Source organism: Spinacia oleracea, chromosome 5 (genome assembly GCF_020520425.1).
Source record: "Spinacia oleracea cultivar Varoflay chromosome 5, BTI_SOV_V1, whole genome shotgun sequence".
Classification (NCBI taxonomy): domain Eukaryota; kingdom Viridiplantae; phylum Streptophyta; class Magnoliopsida; order Caryophyllales; family Amaranthaceae; genus Spinacia; species Spinacia oleracea.
In genome coordinates, this window is record NC_079491.1 from 86,026,832 (window position 1) to 86,032,702 (window position 5,871).

A 5,871-nucleotide genomic window follows, 5' to 3' on the forward strand; every position below is an offset into this window, starting at 1 on the left:
AGGAGAACAAGAAAAGAGGGCCTGTCTTCATGGAAATAAATGAGGAAGGGGATGTCAAGGAGATGCCCATAGAGGAGGATGCTGTTCCACTGAATCAAGAGGAACTGCCTGAAACTGTTAGGCCAAGAAAAAGGACACCCAGATCCTCCAAAAAGTCCAAAGCTCGTCGTGTTCCATCTGAACAGGAACATGTTCAAGATCATGGGGGTGCCTGGAACACAAAGGATGATCAGATATTGGAGCTAAAGGCAACAGTTGCTCGTCTGGTGGAACTACAGGAGGGAACAGATCACAGGATTAGCTCAATGCAGGCCCACATAGGTGCATTGGTTACAAGTGTCAAGACTCTCCAAAACGATCTTCACCACTACTCAGAACAAGCCAATGCAACTCGTGCCACAATCCTCACCAAGATCAACAATCTGGAATCTTTTGAGGAGACTGTGATAGAAGAAACTGCTGGTTCTGGTTCCCCATCCCAAGCCTAAATCACCCTATCCCATGTTTCTTTTATCTTTTGCCATGGAACAATCTTTTTAATTTGCTTTCGGTTTGTATAATTTTTAAACTTGGGTATTTGTTCCATCTTATTTTGACTTGCTTGGTTACACATATCTATGCTTTCTAGTCTTGATCATTACTGCTTGCTTTCAATTTATTGTATGAGTTAGTTTAATACTTTGAGGCTAGCTTAACTTGCCAAACGTTGATCGTGGGGCACTGTGTTTGGAATGGCTATATTTCGTGCTATGCTTTTTGTTGATGTCAACAGGGGGAAGTCATGGGTGCAAACTTCCAAGGCACACTCAATCCAGTTCCTGAATCAATCTCTCTGAATCTCTCTGTAAGCCAAGGGTGCTCCTCTTTCTTCTCTCTAATCTTTCTCTTTTGTTTTTCAATTTTTATGTTCTGTTTCACAATAGTCTGTATAAGTTCTTGTTTGTTTGTACTTACTCTCTTTGTAAAAAGTTTGCAAGTGTTGTCATCACCAAAAAGGGGGAATATTGTTGTTCCTAAGTTTTGGTTGATGACACACACATATTGCAAACTTCCTGATTATGGTTGCTAAATGACTTTGAACAGGCATATGCCCAAGTTTCTATTAGGATAGGAACTTGAATAAACTGGTGAAGTTCCTGAGGTACACTTGGAACAGTCAATGGAGTTTCAGAGCTGGAAGTTGTATCTGTTCCAGTTTGAAGTCACAAGAGGAGCAACACAGTTACATATCAAGAGTTCCGAATATCCACAAGAACTATTACAGACTCATAGCCAAGAGTTCCTGTGTTAGCTAGAGAGGAACTCATCAATGTTCCTTGGCTGGAACGTCTGAAGCTTCTGAGTTGCAAGTTCCAGACAAAGGGAAGACATGAAGTCTAGGTAGTCCACTGTACTTAGAATTTTATGTAAATATTAATTATGCTAATGGTATATAGAGTACTCAAGGAACTTATGATTTAATTAGGCCATTTATTTTATTGGAAGCGATTTTTATGGAAAACATTTTCATAAATAAAAACAAGTTTTGCATATTTAATATAAAATAGATTTACGTTTTATTTTATTTAAACAAAACTTATTTTCCTAAAAATTCTCCTAAGTTTTTGTAGATAAATAAAATCTGTTTTAAAGAAATATTTTAGGGTTTGATTGAGTCAAATCACTAACTGCTTTATGGCTGAACGTGGGAAGTGGTCTTCCCCTTGTTCCTCAAGTCAAGGGACGTGGAGACCAAAGTGCTGGCAGTTAGCAGTTGAGGTTTTGAAGGGAACTAACCCTAAGGATAAACACTATAAAAGGGAAATCGTTTTTGGTTTAAAGCACACAAACATTCTGAGAGTTCTTGCTTTCCTAAAAACGTTTTGTCTAAGATTTTCTAAAACAGTTTGTGTCCTAGTTAATTCAAAGTTCCTAAGTTCCTTATATCCACACAAAAGCATTATTAATATCTAGAGTTATCCAAACACGAATTATATTTTGTATTAGTTAGGATAGAGTTATCCTGTTTAGACTTAGAGTTTAAGTCTGAGAGAGAGAAGTTAAGGAGTTGTAATCGAAGTAGATTACTGTGAGGAACACGAGTTTGAGAGGAACTTGTGTTGGAGAGATTATTGTAATCGAGGCATTACCATAATAAAAGAATTCTCTTCTTGATTAGTATCAAGAAGTTTTCACAATTGTTGTTATTGTCTTCTCTATTCTCAGTTTCTTGATTGTTTCTTAAGTTCCGCAAGAAACTTTATCAAAGTTCTAATTACAATTCACCCCCCCCCTCTTGTGCGTGTTCCTACTGGAATAACATAAGAGATGTCTATTCTTTAAAGCCACTTGTAAAGTCCTTACAGAATAAGTTCGGATTTTCTGAAGCACTTCGAAAAGCCTCCGGAATGTCCGTTTATGTTTTTTGTTCGCCTCGAAGACTTTCGAGGTCTATTTTCTCCCACTTGTCATTTTGGAAACGAATCTCCAAAAGGACATTATTTCGAGCAAACAAACATTATGTTCTCAAAAATTCATGGTAGAAACAATACCCTTGTGTTTCATTTGAATAAATCATAATGAAACATATATCTATACTTGAGCCTTAGTTTGTCGAATGACAAACACTAAGCTCCCACTGAGTTTTGCAACTCTCTAGATATATTTTATGAAAAGTAATTCTGAAATTACTTTTCAATAGCTTTGACGAATTTGGTTTAGTTTGGTGGTAGTTGAGCATTTTGTTTTAGAAATTATAGGAAAAGTCTTTATGATCCATCATTGATCGAATCAAGTACTAATTGACTTCGATTATTCCAACTAAGATATGCCATATCTTATGGACCTAGATTGTGAAATTACAACACACAATCATTGATGATCATATTTGGTCTCAAGTAATCATCAACATGATCTAACCTAGATCTTTATGATTTCTTGCCAAGTGGATTTTATACTTTTGAATCTTTGAACTAGCCAAACAGATTCAACTTATATCACATTTGAGTAAATAAACCTATATTCACTCAAATCCATGTGAAATAATAAAGTCATAAAATCTTTCTTTAGCTTTGAACTCTATTGTCTAGGCGTTCTAACAATAGTTCATATCTTTTGTTACTTTCAACAAGTAAGACTAGTTGTCTTAAAATGATCTAGAAATCAATCAACTTTCAAAAGTCCATCAAAATAGAGCTTATGAATGTTAACTTGTTGATATGGTCTAAGCAACAATGCCAAAGATTAGTGGAACTCAAATCAAGGGGTTGATTTGAACCTAGTAAAGTTCTTTAAAGAGTTGTTTGTTTTAATCAAGCATATTGACTCAACCTGTAATTGACCATTTCATTCAAATAAACAAACAAACATTGTTTTTGTTTTTCTTGAATGTGAGTCTTTCTGTGTTTGAAGCAGAAATTTAGGTATGCTGATTATGGAACAAAATAGCCATTAAGTTCCAGCCTTTGAAAGGACTTAAAACAAACTTAGATGACCCTACAATTAATGTAGCAATGCCATGCTTCATTTCCCACTTGTAGGTCATTAGTGTATCCTAGCTTCCATTGTTTGAGTTATTACCGAAGTAAGAACCTCAAGCGGTATATGATACCAAGGAAGTTTGATTGCTAGGTTACTTATCTTTAAACATAAACTTATAGGTAGAAACGGAATCGTAAATTCCTTTCATTTGTTCCTCGTTTTCCTATTTCTTGTACCCTTTCTTATAGTCTTAAGAATTGAATTCTTTAGTGTTGACTTTTATACTTTGTTAGACATGTCCAATGTCACCCCAACAAGGTTCTTACCATTTAATTTATGTTGAATATTAAGTTTCAACTAGATGATCTTACCAGAAGCTTCTAAAGTTCTCTAAGCATCGATCTATTCGAATGTCTAGGGACTACACTCATTCGAGAATTAAATGGACAAAGATATTAGGTTGTTAACCATTGGTAAAGCTGAGCGTATTAAACTCAATGCTTTATGATCTCAAAACTACAGTGTATTTTGAATTCACAAGCACCAATTGGTTTGCCATTCGACTTTGATGTTCGAAAACAACCATAAAAGTCGCTATAAGAAACGTACATTTTAAATTGCTCACTTTCTCTCATTTCCATGAATCGTTCTTGGATTCACTACCAATCGAGGAAATTTACTGTTACCTTTCTAAAAGGATTTATTGCAGTGCAAGATATTTAATTATAAACAATAATTAAAACATACATTGAAGCATGCAAAGTCTAAACATTTATCATGAATAATAACTTGAAAATTAAAGCAATCATGCAGTTTCAACAAGTTATTAGCATTTTATTCGAATTTATTGTTCCGGCAGGTGTGAATAAAATGATTCCAAGATCCTAAAATCATTGAAGAACTAAGCACAGTTTGTCGACTTAATCCTAAAACATCTTAGGTAAGCAAAAGCCTTTTGCCAATAGTCTAGAAACTATTCTTGGTTGATAGGTACGTCTAAGAACTTATTAGGTAAACCTATCGATTTTGCCACGACATAAAAGGACTCCTTACTTATATCGTTGAGTTTCACCAAAACTAACATGTACTCACAATTATTTGTGTACCTTGCCCCTTTAGGACCAATAAGTAACACCTCGCTGAGCGAAAACTATTACTAGATTGATGTAAAGGATATCCAAGCAAGTGTATATTTTGGCATGGCACCTTATAACTCAATTTTTAAGTTTGGAACTTAAGGCTCTTACTATGTTGGTTAGATTTTAAGTGAACTAAAATCCTTAATCATGCAACATAATCAAGCCACAATCTCATGCATAATTAAGACATATTTAAAGCAATAAATAACTTAAAGCATGCATAAGTTAAATGTGATCTAGTATGGCCCGACTTCATCTTGAAGCTTTAACTTCAAAGCCCGTCTTGAAAATCTCCGTGGGAGGCACCATTTTCTTCAAATAGGATAAGCTATAATTAAAACTAATTACAACTATTTGATGGTACGCAGACCATATTTGAATTGAAAAACGACTTTGGTACTTTAGACCAATTACATTCAAATTAATGGTACGCATACCATATTTTCTATCCTATTTGGGCCATACTAGTCACTTCATAACCTGCAAAACAGTACATATACAATATATACCATTCACCCATTCATTATCATGAATGGCCGACATAGCTGGTTAGTAAAACACATTATGCATCACGTAAACATTTGCAGCAATTAATCAAGGGCACCAATAATCTACCAATTATTCAGTCCTTATTAATTCTAATCAAGTTGTTTTAACCTTAAGGATTTGTAGACCTAATCAAGAGTTTATGACTAAAAGCGCTCCCACTTAAACCAATAAATTCATATGCTTTACTAATTTTAAACATAAAAATGTATTTCTAGTCTAACCGGAAACATACAAATTTAATTAAAATTTAAAGCTTATATAAATTTATAATTGAATCCAAAAATTTTAATTTAATTTCAGTCGTATTTAAATTAATTCATGATTTTAATTTTAGTAAAATAATTAGAATAAATAAAATTTATTATAATTACAATATTCAAAATTAAAATCCAAGAAAATAATTTAAATTATTAATTTTAAAATAATTAAAATTACGTAAACTGAAAATTTCAAATTAAAATTTCAAAACGATCTAATCGTAACGCAACAACCTTACGCATCGCACGCCCATGGGCCACACGCACACAGCCATCGCTGGCCATGTGCGCGCAGCCCATGCGCTGCGTCGCATAGCTGCTGCTTCTACCCTTCGCAAGCCATCGCACGAGTTGGTGCTCGCTGCGCGCGCGCCAGCGCTCGATGCACGCGAGCCATCGCTCGCTGTGCGCGCTCGCCAGCGCTCGCTGCGCGCGCTCCAGCGCTCGATGCACGCGAGCCATCGCTC